The following is a 16,358-nucleotide window of genomic DNA, read 5'->3' as shown; positions in this document are numbered from 1 at the left end:
GCCAAGAAAGAAGAGGGGAGACAGACGAAAGCAACTTCGCTTTGTCTCTCCCCCCCTTTCTCTCTCTTTACTGGCCGGCACGCAGGATCGCGAACTGCGGCAAGAACGATCCAGGCTACAAGAGATTTTTCTGCAAATTTTTAGCAACAGCAGAGCAACGGTAACCGCAAAATCTGCCTTCTTTTTTTGTTGCAGCTTTTAAAGAAGAAAATATGCGTCCCTTTGTGAGGTCCAACTGACCTTGGCTCACTCGATCTAATGCTGCTGAGTTCCTTCGTGAAATTTCTGCGTCGTCTGCAGTGCTCAAAGAATGCAGGCGATGATTCTGCGAACTTGCAGAAGTGAGTCGCGAAATATTGTTGGTATAGCCCTCGTATTCTTGTCGAACAGTTCCTTACGCCTAGGTTCGTACGAGAAAAATGAACTTCTTGTTAAGGCGCAGGTGAAATTGTGCGCATATTCGCGCCCTGTACAATCAGCCGCGTCGCACGGCTCGTAGCTTCAACAGTAATGCGTCGCATTATTCGCGGAGACTATTAATAATAGAAAAGCACGTGGTCGCAGGTCCTGAGAGGATAGAAAGAACAAAACGTAAACCCGGTGGTCTGCTGAAAGTGAAGAAATAAGGAATACAACGGGAGTGCACGGGAGGCGCACTGGGAGCTCTGAATATTTCGAAAGCCATTACTCTCGCCAGAGCATCGTTCGTCGTCGCACTGCTCTGGCAAGGGCTGCGTCAACCTCGACATTAATTCCCATTAGACCGCTACCCAGCGTGGCGTCAAAAAACATCCCGTAAAAACGACGCGCGGTGCAAATCCGGTAATGAATTTCTTAGCACGCACGGTAAGCTCGCCCGCATTAACCCCGAAAGTGCACGAATAATGGGGTGCTCAAGAACGCGGGAGTAATTCTTGCTTAATCAGGGCTGTGAACCGGTTGCACAGCTGCACCAGGCTGTTTTTCTTTCTTTCCTTCCTTCTTTCCTTCCTTCCTTCTTTCCTTCCTTCCTTTCCTTCCTTCTTTCCTTCTTTCCTTCCTTCTTTCCTTCCTTCTTTCTTTCTTTCCTTCCTTCTTTCCTTCCTTCTTTCCTTCTTTCCTTCCTTCTTTCCTTCTTTCCTACTTCCCTTCTTTCTTTCCTTCTTTCTTTCTTTCTTTCCTTCTTTCTTTCCTTCTTCCTTTCTTTCTTTTCTTTTCTTTTACGCAATCGAAACAAACGGCAACGTGGTGGATCAGGAGTCAAGCCGTAATTCGCTGCAACATGGGATGAAGGGGTTCGAAGGCAAGACTATGGGAGTATATATGGAGCAGGAAACCCAGTTAGACCCACAGTTTACAAGACATTTGCGTACCGAACGAGCATAGGTTATTTAGGCACATCTACACATCAATAACGCACGGCTTGCATGACTTAAACCCAGAGTGGGTTTGCGTGTTCTGTTGGACGGCCATTTTCTGGAGGCTGCCGCTTTAAAGGACTAGGCGTGCTGTGACGCGACATCTGAGCTTAAAGGAATTCCCCGCAAGAAGGAAATGGAACGCTAATGGCACAAGATCACGGCTTTGTTTGTTCCTTAAAAAGGGCCATGTGAAGCATGCGAGACACCGCTGAGATGTGAAGCTAGCTGACCTCCTTTATTCTCTTTCTTTCTTTTTTTAAAGCGAGTAACCTTTTTTGGTCTGTTTCACCCGTCTACGTGTTGGTTTGTGGCAGTGGTCGGGGGTCGGACTTTGACTGCTGATAGAAAGGCGCCGATGCAAAGGACACATGGAGTGTGCTCCAATTCTGGCCATCATCGGCGACATTCTACGCAGGCAGCTAAGGAGACAGTCGGGACAGCTTCAAGCCCAAATAATGGAACGCATCTCGAACCCCCTGGAAGACGCGTGGGGCGAGGGCATGGCAGTGATCGCAGGATAAAACATGCCTACCCTCGCATGGCTTGTTCCGCAGATGCTTTTCGTTCTTCGACCCCTACCAAGTTCTGTTGTTGTCACCGGCCCTGGACATTCGCCATGTAACGAACTACCTTTCATCTCTGATGCAAGCCCGTCACTGTGCAATATCAACGTGGGATCACCGGCCACCTGGGGACGCTCAGGTCTAAAGACGTCTGACGTTACTAGCTCGGTAAGAAAAGGACTGGACCAACCCTACCACTTCAGAGAAAAGCGTGGCCTCGACCGTCGGATAGACATGCTTCACTTCGCGTGACTTTTCGTGCACGTCAGTTTTGACATTTATTCCAGGTGTCGAACCAGTCTTCTTCTGCCATGGCCTCAGGAATGTATCTGTATACTGGCTGATTGTTGGTCTGCATAATTGTTGCTTTTTTTCATTGACGTGAAAGCTTATCGCTGTGTGGGCAATGATCAGGCGACTTTAGCCGCTATCGCGAAGTGTTCGAAGGACCTCGCAGGCTCGGAATAAAAACGCGACGCCACAGTTACCGAAACAAACAAGAAGGTCTCAACGGTAGACGAAGTGGTGAAAATGACTAAGGTGAACGAAAAAAATAAAAGATGAAACTCGAAAGCACCTTTCAGCGCCTTGAAAGGACGTTACAGTCACGACATAAAAAACAAAAACAAAACATAATGCTTACGAGGGCTGATCTCGAAGGAACAACGCCACTGCTTTTGGTGGGCCAGAAGTTGCTAATCAAACCAGAGCAATCTTTAAAGAAAACGTTGTTTAACGCATTCACAGAATCGGTAAACAAAAGGGCGGCCAGTCAAGGCCTATTATTGTTAACGTACACACAACTACAACGAAAGAAACTTGAAGCCTGAAGTACTGCTTTGAGCTGAAGGTTACCGGGAATGTCACTTTGGCACGATTATTCCAAACGACCTTACCATTGCACGATAAATTTTGCCAAATCAAGATGGTGGACGTACGTTGGCGATAAAATCAAGCTCGTTTACGATCAACTTTCCATCAACGAGACATATTTTACGTTGAATGAAAGTAAAAATTGTGAAGTTCTGCGCACAGCCGATCATTGTGCGCAACGATGACTCTGATGACGCGGCCAATAATCGCCAGAAGAACCTTCGTCTTATCTGCCTGAACGCTGGAAGTCCTTGCAGCAAACTAAAAGCCTTAGAACGTGCTTTGTTATCATATGACCCGCTCATAGCTATTTTCCCAGACATATGGTTCCATCTTTTATACCCGACAGCTGCGTGGCGCCGCCCTCGTACATATGTCACCTTAGAGGCCGTCCAGTGGGAGGCGGCTGTGTCAAACTTTTTATAGAAAATACATTATCGGCGTTGCAGTTGCTTGACCTTAGTGTTAATCCCGACAGCATATACTGTAAGCTTGATTTATATGGTAATCATCTGACACTCGTGGTTGTCTATAGCGATCCTGCAATGCGACCTAAATATTTGTTGGATTCGCACGAGTACTCGGAAAAATATCGTCACAACCTGACGTTTGACTTCGATTTTAACCTTTCTAATATTGATCGGAGATTGTTGCAGTGTGACACAGCTGAGGCACAGAGTTCTAACATTCTTCTTGACTTGTCATCAGCTTTTAATCTTTCACAAAATGTACTAGTGCCAGCACGTATTTCCAGTGCAACCTCATAAGTGCTTGATCATATATTTTGCTCGTCTGGTATCAAATCTGTGACGGAATTCTTTGATGGTATATCTGATCGTAGACTTGGTCCCGTCATTTGCTCTTTCTTTTTCGACACTCTGTCCTGCTCAAAATGAAAAATTATTCTAGACATGACGCGCGAATTATACGCGCGTCATGTAGGCTTTTGCTTCACATGACGAAAAATGTGAATCTGTTATGGACGAAATTAGAGTTTTATAACCGGTTCGGTATAAAAAAACTGTGTCCCAACAAAAAGAAGTACGTTGGCGAAAATAAGCCCTGGATGACCATAGCAGTAGTACATTGATAACGTAAAATTAAGCGACTAAAAAAGCAAAGTTTGACTGGCGTTTCACTTATAGCTGAGCTAAAAGCTTCTTTGGCAGTTAAACTATGTGAAAGCCGAGAACGATACTTTATACTCGCAGCTCATTTGCAAGCGACAATCCCAAAATAATTTGGGAATTCCTGTCATGCAAAAAAAAGTAAACAAATCTGGAGGGCGCTTAAGCTTCGCCTTTAAGAGTGAAATATGATAGCGTTCAAAGGTCCCTGGCCACTTCTCACGCTTGCAGGCAACTCGAGCGTGTGTAACCTTAATGTTTGCCGGTAAACGCTGGCGGTGAGCGCTATTCACGAAGGCGAGCTTTCTGGTAGAAACGCGGCCTCTTGCGTGGGCCGCGATGCGGCGGAGGCGAGAGTGATCTGGGGATGTTGCAAGGAACCGGGCGCACCGCTTTATGGGGCTTTGAGATTTCCGCGCGCGAACCTGAGAAACCGTGGCCGCTCTATGTATTGTAGAAACGCTGGAAAGGGGGTTCGTGTTTTTTTTTAGTTTTTGCTCAACAGAATTATGTTTTCCCGCATTATCACATTACAATCCTACGCTATCACGACTGCAGGTTGTGTGTAAGTCGTACTTTAGGATTTTTCTGGTGCATTTTACTTTGAGAAATTCAAATAGGTCAGTAAATTTCTTTCGCCACGTGGAGGTTCTCCGCGGTTAAATATGCGTGGTTCGAGATTATTTTTCCCGGACTTACTACCCCGGACGCGCGACGCCGGATACCGACGTCGGATTTTCTGCAACACGAGCGTTTGCGCACCATTCAACTCTGAAGCAGAGTTCCGTGAGCTGAAGTCCACTCACACATCTCCCATATGCTTTTGCGCTGTGAGTGTAAACGAAAGGCTCATTGGAAAATAAAAGCTAGTCGTTTCTGGCTAAAGCATCAATTTTGGCCGGACACTAATATCGCGACCTCCCGTGAAATTTGGCAAGTCATTCAGACTTCATCCTAAAACCAGTGGCATAAATGCGCAATAAAAGCAGCCTTCGTTACAGAATAAATTAGTCATATTAAACTTGTAGGGATTGGCAAGAAAGTACTTCCTTTGTTTCATTCTATAAGCTAATGCTTATTTGCACCTACCATGAGGCGGTGGCGGCGGCCCGGCTTCATTTCCAGGGCATCAACTCCACTCCAGAAATTCTTTTTTTAAGGGCTCCTTGATTTTTGTGCGCTATAGTCCTGAATGTTTGGCTAAATATGGATTCATGTCGCCTTGAAAAAGACAAGTCCACTTGTCGAAACGTTGCCTGCCGCTTTTTCGTTGTTCTCGTTTTGATTTTAGTCTTGATTTTCCATTTTCCGCCTTTCCAGTGTTTTTCCTAAATCCATGCCTAAACTTCGTCTTTCCGGCTTGAGTTGGGTTCGCGACGTTGCAGACGACAAGACGCTGAGAGAATTGCTTGGGATTCGTGGTTTGTATAGGTGGGTGTGTAGAAACACCATTCAATTTCCAACAAAAATTATCAGATGAAGCACTGGTGCCACGATCATCTATCTACTGCCATGGGAAGTATAGATATAGCACATGGCTGGGTCTAATCTCCATGCTTGTGCGTCAGTGCGCTGTTGCGAGGTTATATATATATATATATATATATATATATATATATATAGCCCCGAAGCCGTTTGAAGCCAAAAGGACGGCGTGTTTCGGCAAATATACGTATACTACCCAGCATTCCCGAACAGCGTGAATCGCCATGCTTGTAGTGCACGTAAAAATCGGCAGCAGGATTGCCCTTTAGCGACTTCGTGTATGAAACTTTACGGTGGCGCACATGCTCGAACTGGCAGAAAACATAAGACGAACGATTGAAATGACGTGGCGTGTTTTGCGTGCCTGCCTTCACTTGGCACCGTTAACATCGTCGTCATTGTCGTCTTCGTCATCGTAGTCCTCCTCCTCCTTGTCCCCATTGTTGTTGTTATGCCTACCATGAAGGAAATGCCATGAAATGGATAGATTCTTGTGCATTGGAGGTACAAGTGAGCTTGTGTAGTACCGTTCAAATCACGGCGCAGCGGCGGGAGCGTGAGCACTCCTAGGGGGAAAAAAAAGAAGAAAAAAAATAATAAACGCCGTTCTCGAGCGACGGCCGAACCGGTTGAGAGAGAGAGGCTCGCTTCGGCTGCGCTTAAACTGGGTCACACAATGCACGGCCGTTGTCCAGTCGCTCTGGCCGAATGTCTGATCCCGTTCCGTCGATAGCTCAGTTGGTAGAGCGGTGGACTGTAGAGGTTGAGCCCACACGGACATCCATAGGTCGCTGGTTCGAATCCGGCTCGACGGATATCTTTTTTAAATATTTTTGTTCTTCATATCCCAGGAATCTTTAGTGACTCTTCGTTTTTGATAGCCGGGTAACTGCGCGAGGATGCTTACAAATAAGGAAGGGCTTGAATATAGCATGTAGGCACAGACACTGACACGTATTTGTATTCTATAATCCACCCCCTTATGTAATTAATACTCCCTCGACGGGGTATTTAATGTAATGAAATCAAGTAAGGAAAGAAGCGCCGTATCGTTGTTCAGGAACGCTAGTAGAACGAGACCAGTGGCTGCGTATCGCCCAGGTCGTTGCATTCAATGCAGCACAGACAAAGGGAACCCAGCCAAACTTCGGCACTCTTGACGGAGAACAAAGCGATGCGGTTAGCACTTCTCAAACCAGGGCAGCTTGCATGCGATTAAGCCCCTCGGCAGATCGGGGCTGAGGACGCCCTATCCAAAGCGATCGAAAGTGGCGACAAGTTGCCCTTCTTTCGGAGCTGTTCACTAACCGGCCCAGAGCACCGAGCTAACGCCTCCTTAACCATGCCATCATCATCACCATCATGATCACTGAGTGTGACCGGACCTGCACGGCCATGGCGTGGACAGAGGTATAGTGTAATAGAATAATGTAGACAGAGGTGTGCGGCTGATGAGGCAGAAAAGACAACAAAGGCAGCTCTTCAGAGCGGCCATTTGAAAGTGATTCTCAGGATCATTTCCGGAGAAAGAAGACGGGGGGAGGAACGCCTTAAAGTGGCACTTTCGAACTGAACAGTATACAAAAAGTTCTCTTCGAAAAACCAGTTTTCACGAAATTGATAAATAAATAAACAGAACGAAAGAAAAGAAAGCCGCATCCGACCCGAAAGACTGCTGTTGAGCACAAGGCCTTTCGCTCGATTACCGGCTTCAGCCGTCGCGTTGGCCGCTCTTAAAAGATAGGCTAGGAGGTACATTTAGCTAGGGCCTCCTAACTAGATACATGGGCACGAAGGAATCGCTTTCGTCGGCAAGCGCTGCACCGAATTATGCGAAGTTTGTTGCACTTGAAAGACAAGAGTTATAATCTAGCATTGATACGACGCACTTTTTTTTTTTCATTTACGCTGTCATTTTCTCTAGAGAAATTGCACAATATGGCCAAATCGACAAATACTCAAGTGACAAGTTTACTACTTTGCAACTCAACAATGAAACGCGATATCACAATTCTGTAAACCGAACCTAATAGTACATCTAAAGCGGAAAAAACTTTGGCCGTATTCTGCGACGACCACTTTCGGCGACACTGTCGCCTGCGCCGTCAGGCAAGCGCTGATCGTTTAGTTGAGCAAATCCGGATCGGCTGATTGGTTGGTTGAGCACTACGTCGCGCGAAAGCGATAGCATATTCGAAAGTGTTCACCGCACAATACGTCCCCTGATTGCTATACATTGCGCTAAAACGGATGTGACTTAAATCAGTCTCGCGGTTGTCTTATAACAAGAATTATACATATCGTATTCAAATGTATTGTAATTACGCGCTTCAGACATATTCCAACGTGTGTGTCGGAAGTGGAATATTATTTCGCCATTTATTTGAATTGCGTTCGGCATAGGTATTACATGCATAGCACATAACTAGTTAGCGCAATAAAGCTACGACGCTACTACCGGCATTTTACGAATTCCGAGTGACACACGTTGAGCTGCGAAGTCTTCAGTTTTGAAAGCGTTGCGAAGCTTTTGAGAAGCAAGCCCCCGCCGTTTCCTCCTCCTCCTCCTCCTCCTCCTCCTCCTCCTTTCATCATCATCATCATCATCATCATCATTATTATCATCATCATCATCATCAATTAGAAACATGTCGGCCACCTACAGGCGCTGAAAATTCTCGCCTTCAGCGGATGCCCTATTGATGTGCCTGTAGCTCGTGATGTTTATCGAGAAGATAGTTTATTTGAGATGTACAGGGTCTGTTAAGAAAGTAGTAGGGCTCATTTAAAAAAACAACTTATTCATGAGAATAGTACAAATGATTAGAATTTTTCAAAGTAGCACCCTTCCGCATCTACACACTACAGACAACGAGTTTTCCAGTTTTCATACGCTGTTTAGCTCCCTCGTCACGGCCTGTTGAACCACCTCTACCGATCTGTGATGCTTCGCCTTGAGCGTCAATTTTATTCTCGGGAATAGAAAAAAGTCTGGCGGGGCCAATTCAGGGCTGTAGGGGGGCTGAGGCAGCGTTTCCACCTTGTGCTAGGCAAGATACTCCACTACGCGGAACGCTGTGTGGCTCGGCGCGTTGTCATGATAAAGCGGCCAATTGTTGGCGATGGCTGCGCGGACACGAACAATGTGTTTTCGCAGTCTTTTGAGGACTTCCACGTAAAAAACATTAACTGCTTGTCCGGGTGGTAGAACTCTTGGTGGATGACTCCATGTCGATCAAAAAAGCAAATGAGCATGGACTTTCGCTTGGATTTTCTCATTAGTGCTTTCTTGGGGCGTGGGGTAGAAGGGGTGTGCCATACTGAGCTCTGCCTATTACCCTACGGGTCGTCCTACCAGTCCTACTACTTTCAAAACAGACCTTGTTTGTCCATAGAGAAGTAGGACGCATACCTAAATACTTTGGAGGCTTCTGTGCCCCTTTTGTCAGGGTAGCACTTGCCCATTCTGGCAGATTGGTCGAGAGCGGGCGCATACCCAGTGTCAAATATACAGTGGCATCTACCCTAGGTTGAGAAAAAACTTTATTAAATGTCCTTGCTGATGTCGAAATAGGCTGAGGGGGTGGGGGAGCTCTGCTGCGTCTGCGTAAGCTACATGTGGGGTCCCCTCGTAACGCTTGTTGAGTTGTCTCGCGCGGTCAGTGGACCAATCAGTTGTCTATTCGGGCAGTGGCTGTTTACTCGCTAAGCTCCACGCTCGACAAGATAGCAGCCAATTGTCCATTCCGGCAAGTACGCAGTGACCCAAGTTCTCTGCTCGCCATGGTAGCAGCCCGCAAGTTCTTTACTTGCATCCTGAAACTGTAAAATCGCACAAAGACGAGAACGAGGGAGTGGACAGGACGAGGCGTTTGCTTACAACTGAAATATTTTCTTGAGAAGAAACAAATATGTACTCAAAAACGGAGTAGGACGGAGTTGTAAGTAGCCTCCTTCCTCGTCGTGTGCACTCTCTTCGTTCTCGTCTTTGTGCGCTTTCACAGTTTCAAGATGCAAGTAAACCAACTAGCCCAGTTATCCATTCTATTAACGCTTTTTACTCGGCCATGCAACCATAGGTACATTGCCCGGGGGGCGCAAATTATTGCCTACTTCGCAACATGGCAGCCAACATTAGCAAACTGGCATATTGCAGAACAGCGCCCCCCCCCCCCCCCCCCAAACAAAGCTACGCTTCAATAAAAGCAACAAGAGGCTGGGTTCTGGGGAAGATAATGAAAACCTTAAAGAGCAAAAGAGCAACGGCATAAGGAACAAAAGAGCAAAGGCATAAGGAAAAGCAATCGATGCACAGAGCGCCTTTGATCGCGCTGCCTTCCTGAGAAAAATGGGCGGCATTCGAGACGGGAGGAAACCTTTTTTTTTTCCCCTGACGCCCACGCTAACGGAGCCGACGTCGTCGAAGCCTCTGCACAGCCCGTTGTCGGAACTCTTCGATCGATGTGCGTCCCGCCCGGACTAACTATTCGTCTCTGGAGGAGATGCTAATAACAAAGACGCTCTTGTGCTTAGATATATAGGTGCCCATTAGGGAACCCCAGGTGGTCCAAATTATTCTGGAGCCTTACACTACGGCTTCCCAGGGTTGCTTTGGGGGTGGTAAACTCACTCGCTCGCTCGCTCACTCACTCACTCACTCACTCACTCACTCACTCACTCACTCACTCGCTCACTCGCTCGCTCACTCACTCACTCACTCACTCACTCACTCACTCACTCACTCACTCACTCACTCACTCACTCACTCACTCACTCACTCACTCACTCACTCACTCACTCACTCACTCACTCACTCACTCACTCACTCACTCAGTATATCAGTCGAGAGAGAGAGTGAAACCTTTCCAAGTTGACGCTGCTTTTAATGTCTGCCTACAACAAGATTTCGCGTGAATCTTCAAATGTTTTAGCTTTTAGAATGGAGAATTTGGAGAATATATGTTCCACGTGCCCTGTCGAAATCTGGGACTCCGTTTCACTTTCACTTCAGCGCGTTAAAGACCGCTTTAAGGGGTATTACATAAGGAATCGGGTTCATCATCATCATCATCATATAGTAGTAGTAGTAGTAGTAGTAGTAGTAATAATAATAATCGTCGTCGTCGTCATCCTGTTTCATGTCCACTGCAGGACGAAGGCCCCTCCCTGCGATCGCCAATTACCCCTGTCCTGCGTCAACCGATTTCAACTAGCGCCCGCGAATTTCCTAATTTCATCGCTCCACCTAGTCTTCTGCCGTCCTCGACTGCGTTTTCCTTCTCTTGGCACCCATTCTAATATGTTGATTGTATTTTCACGCTGTTCTTACCCTCGTTGCTAATCCTATATTACATATTTTGTGCATGTTGTAACAGGAGGTCCCCCTGACAGTTTTATGCGAAGCATATTACGAGAGCTCAACCCAGCTCCTCAGGCGCGGCGGTGTCGCCTTCAATACCACGTGACACCGTGACGTCACCACAGAGGAGAAACGAGGCTCCAACTCGCGCCGTCGCTCGCGGCGTCGCCCCCCGCATCGGACGCGGTGAGCGTCGAGCAACGCAGCGTTCGGCGCGACAACGATTTATTCATAAAGTGCAACGCCGCAGACACCGACACCGACGACACCGGCTTTTCTGCGACACGAGCTCCTTAACACTGCCGCGTTAAAATAAAGGCTAGTATGCTTCGCATCCTGGGCGTAACCTTAGCTAAGCCACAGCCATTTTTTTTACTTTGGGACCTCCTTCTGTATTACATTTTCTTTGTAATTGTATTGTGTAATAATAATAAAATTGATTGATTGATTGATTGATTGATTGATTGATTGATTGATTGATTGATTGATTGATTGATTGATTGATTCTGTAACCCTAATGGTCAAACGGTTATCTAACCTACGCATTACATGACCTGCCCAGCTCGATTTTTTTTCTCTTGATGTCAATTAGAATATCGTCTACAGCCGTTTGCTCACTGATCCAAAGCGTTTTCCGTCCCTTAACGTTATGCCTCGCAATCTTCGTTCCATCGCTCTTTGCGCGGTCCTTAACTTACAATGAAAATAATAAATGATGAGCACTTTGTTGCAATGCGCGTTGACATTCAACTTCATCCATGAAGGCAGACTAGCTGATGATGGCCGCGACATCATGATCAGGGTGGTTCTATCCTTCGCCGTTCGAAGAAAAAAAAGTAAGTTGCAAATGTAACAGTGCACAACAGTGCGCAACAGTGGCAGTTGCTTTGAGTAGTACGCGAACTGACAAGAGAGAGGGAGAGATGGGAGAGGCAGAGAGGTTAAGCACAGGCGAGTTTCTGGTTTACTACCCTACACTGGGATTGGGTATATAGGGGTTGGAAAGAGGGCAGAGACAGACAGACAGACAGACAGACAGACAGACAGACAGACAGACAGACAGACAGACAGACAGACAGACAGACAGACAGACAGACAGACAGACAGACAGACAGACAGAGAGAACAGGAACAGGTAACAAAAAGGCATTTCAATCACAGGCGTTCGCACAAGCCGGTCGATCTCAAGAAGCACAGTAACGCTTGCACGGCCGTCTTATGCGATGTCAAGTCCCATCGATGTTGTAAACTTATTTCTGCCCACAAGAGGGCTACTCGTCCAACTCGTTGAACACGACGAAAAGCGATCGTCTCTGCACACTGTACTGCGGGCGTTAGCATCCATCATGAAGAATTGTTTCCCCGTCGCCGCAATCGCCACATGCCGTGGTGTCGGTCATCCCCATGCGGGAAGGTTGGATCCAGGCTGTATAAACGGTCTTGCATGCAATGTGTTTCAATCCACTCTTGTGTGGTGGATTGGCGTGCAAGTAAGCTCAGCATCCTTGCAGCTTCTGTCCTAGACAGCGGATTGATAGGCGGTGGTCTTCTGCATGAGCTGAACGAGCAGCTTGATCGGCACGTTCGTTGCCGGTAATACCACTGTGACTTGGTACTTCACTCAGTGACATCAGTTACTTGGTATATCCATACATCACTTCATTATGAAGTGTTGTACGGCCTCCGTAATTTCCAACACCAGCTGTCCGTGCGGACCACGCCGTAAGACTTGCAGTAAACACTCGAAATGAAACACTCCCTAAGTAGTACAACCTACTAGGTAGATTGAGACACTGTCAAAGTATATAACGTCCCGAAAATCTTACGTTGAAAATTCGAAAGGTGCGCCCTCGCATATCTTTCAGTATTGCATGTTTTCGGGCTTTCGAAGCCTTCGTGCACGTTAAGAAGGTCCTTTTCGTTATTCCTTTAAAGAAAAAATACAGCTAGAGGCGCCAGCGTTTCTTCGAGATAACCGATAGCGAGAATTCCATCATGGTCCACCATCGCTTTGCAGCACGGTGGCAGCCAAACTATAGTATTCTACCCAGCTCGCTGTTCTTCACACGCTGCTTGGTATTAATAACGAGCCTCCCGCTTCGCTATACGTCGCAAACTGATCGCGGTGCGGTTATCACGGAACCATCAGCGAGGCCCCTTCTTTAACCGGGCGGTGAATAGTGCTAGTTGGTGTACACGTTCGTTGTTCTTGAGCCATGTATGCAGCGCAAACTACAACGGAGACGAGAGAAGCACCGACCAGGACCGTGTCAGTTTCTCTGTTTTTCTTCGCGGCCGGTGTTCCCATCGTGGCCGTTATAGCGTTTCGCTGTACAAGGACAATGAAGGTTCCACTCGTTGCCTCCAGCGAGAGCTCCCCGTGATATTGTCCTTGCTGCTCTTCTACCCTTCGTTTTGCCTCCCTCTCGTTATAGTGGAGCTGATGGGACACGTTGAGATGATGCGCTTCTTTTCCCGTTCACTCCCGGCTTTCCGCACGCTCGTTTGCGCCCTTGTCCGCGTAATAAGTTTGAGGCGATGGGGCCAGTGCATCTTGACAGAATGAAAGCAGCATTGTGATATCGTCGCTGGGAGGCTGCGTTTAAAAATGACTGGAGAGGTTAGCCTAGCTCTAGGTGCTCGATATGACCACCTTGAACGAGTACGTGTGCGTGCGTACGAGCATGCAAATTTCGCGTGATGTATGTATGTATGTATGTATGTATGTATGTATGTATGTATGTATGTATGTATGTATGTATGTATGTATGTATGTATGTATGTATGTATGTATGTATGTATGTATGTATGTATGTATGTATGTATGTATGTATGTATGTATGTATGTATGTATGTATGTATGTATGTATGTATGTATGTATGTATGTATGTATGTATGTATGTATGTATGTATGTATGTAGAGCGACTAATGCTGTTAAAGACAGCATTATATGCCGAGTTACATTGGTGTGTGTACTTGTTGATGTGATAATCCTCTGCTGTCAGCGAAGTGCCGTGAGGTACGTTCACTGCTCATGAATAATCCCCAGCAACTTGTCGAACCTTAATGTTCTGAAGTGGGGTTCTGTACACTGTCGTGATAGTCCGCTGAGAACAGCAGCCACTGCAACCGCGGGATCACCTAGGGCTACCCCAAGTTTCAACTCAGTTTTCAACGAAGACGTGCAGTTGTGTTAGTATTGTCTAATGAGCAAACTGTACATTTGCATTATAGAATCGGAGCCTCGCGGGGCTGGCGGGGGGGGGGGGTGTAGCCGTGCCTAGATAGGATATAGCTCGTTTGTTCCGCTCCGCGCCGCGGTCATTGTATCAGCGTTCCGCTGGCAGGTATGGCCCGGTCCACTCGCTCGCTTGCCGGAATTACCACTGGTCGGCAAAGGGGATGGGTGAGGAGGACGGGAGGAAATGATCCAGCGGGGGCAAGCAAGACCATTTCTCTGCTGTCGCAAGTACACATGGTATTTAGTTTTGTGTTGTGCGCCAGGTGGTGCGGATAATATTTTTTGCGGCGTACTCGTCATGGCACCGCTCAACACACTTCATTGTTAGCGAAAAGTCGCTAAATAATTAAGATAATTACGGGCTAAAACTATTTGTTACTGTTTAGTTGTTCCCGTATTGAAATTTTTATTCTTTAATAGTGTAGCTTCTGAGTACCTTTGGCGCTGGCGAGTCAATGACTGGAACGGAAAAATAGAAAACAAGCCGCGATGTTCCAACACAATATTAAGTCTCAAGAATGGGTTTACCTTAAAAACCACCTTTAATGAACCTGGATGGGTCACTAACAAGAACTTTTGCACGTTTTCTTTTTTAAATTAGGAACGAATGGATGCGCATGTAACACCATCGAATTAAAACAAGGTCCAGGCATTGAACTTAAGCAAAGCTTCTTATGTAGGGGTGAGTGAATATTTGAAGTTTCGAATACGAATTGAATATCATTACACGAATTATTCATATACGTATCCGAAAATGAACCATAAAGTACTTTATAATATTGAAAATAAACAAACATTTCGCAGCAGCCGAGTGTTTTAACGACTTATTTATAATTGTTGGAAAGCTAGTAATAGAGCAACCCTTTATTTTTGAAAAGCTTGTTAATTGCTGATGAAAAGCTGATGCTAATTATCTGTGGTAGTAGGCTGTTTTTTTTCTCAGTAATCAGTACAAGCGTAGTGCCTTATTACACCGAAATAAATGTTCATGATATCAATATGTGCGTTTGCGTTTGAAGATTACATATTCGACGCGATAATCGGTACTTACTATTCGTATTCAAAAAATTTCGAGAAACCCATACGGGTTCATCGAAAGAAAAGCCTTAGAGTTGAAGAAAAATCTGTCCTGGCCTCGAACCCGGAACCACCGTCTTCCCGGGGCAGCCGCTCTACCATCTGAGCTAACCAGGCGGCTAGCAGATGGCAGGGTGAAGTCGAATTTGTAGACAACACGAAGCAAAGTCAAGTGTTTGACGTAGTAGTTCTGCGGAAACCCGCAAGGCTCTACCATCCTCGCCTGGTTAGCTGATATGTTAGAGCGGCTGCCCTCGAAAGGCGGTGGTCCCGGGTTCGAGTCCTGCACCAGGGTGAATTTTCCTTCAACTCTAAGGCTATTCTTTCGAAGAACCCGTATGGGTTTCCTTTGTAGCAGTTGCTACGAACGGGTGGATGTCTGATTTTTCCCTTTATTGAGGGAAGACTCTGATCCCTCCTCCCATTCTGTACGTAATGCGCCAGCGTTTACAATCACCCCATGAGAAGTTTTGCTCGTCTCGAGATATCAATACCCTTTACCGGCGCATTAATGCCATTCATCTTTCTCGCGCATTACTGCAGTTTACATGGTTGCGACGCGACACGCTGCCGCCACATTCACGCAAGCTCGGGTAGTCTCAGTAGCGGCAAGCCACAATGCGTATGGCAAACAATTGTACGACTCTTTTTTTTTTTCTTTCTTGTGGGTTTGCACGTGTGGCGCACAAAAGGAAAGGTTTCAGACGGAATTACATGATGAAGTGCGCTAAGTGTTTTAACAGTATAACAAGCATTTCGCGTGATAAGACATCTCGGAGGTACACATGACGCACAAACGGCTTCAGACAACAGGCTTCACCAACCAGTGCAAACACTTTTCTCACAAATTGAAGGACGTACATGTTGCAGTGTTTCAGCATGATGAAGGCTAGCACCAATGGCGTCCGGATGAGAGGAACCAAGCATGTTTATACAATTCAAGAGAGTTAGACAACAAGGTCGTATTACTCTATAGGAGTCCAGTCCGCAAGAATCTAAGTGTTATGCACCAGGGCACGCCAATAGCTACCTTGTTCAGCACTGGCAACGTACAAGAGAGAAACCCTTGCGAACCGCAAGATTAGCAGTTGGATATGAGAAGCAAAGAATGCGAGGAATCTACTCTGGACAGGTGAAGGACCTTCTCAGACGATGAAAATGAGCCAGACACGCGGGAAGGACTCAACAGCAAGACGAAGTAAAGCAAAAGCAACAACAACTAAATATGCAAC

General features: G+C 46.4%; 1 protein-coding gene and 1 non-coding gene across 6 annotated transcripts in view; both read left to right on the top strand.

Annotated features, from left to right (window-relative positions):
- The window catches only part of LOC135901907 (uncharacterized), a 368,968-nt gene that overhangs the window by 98,977 nt on the left and 253,633 nt on the right, over positions 1 to 16,358 (top strand). The gene's annotated exons all lie outside the window — the stretch shown is intronic.
- On the top strand, positions 6,172 to 6,263 carry TRNAY-GUA (transfer RNA tyrosine (anticodon GUA)). The gene is given in 2 exon segments: positions 6,172 to 6,208; positions 6,228 to 6,263. It is a non-coding gene; the product is annotated as a tRNA-Tyr (tRNA).

Source organism: Dermacentor albipictus, chromosome 9 (assembly GCF_038994185.2).
Source record: "Dermacentor albipictus isolate Rhodes 1998 colony chromosome 9, USDA_Dalb.pri_finalv2, whole genome shotgun sequence".
Taxonomy (NCBI): Eukaryota; Metazoa; Arthropoda; class Arachnida; order Ixodida; family Ixodidae; genus Dermacentor; species Dermacentor albipictus.
The sequence above is the reverse complement of the archived record's forward strand: the minus strand, read 5'-3'. Positions and strand labels throughout refer to the sequence as shown.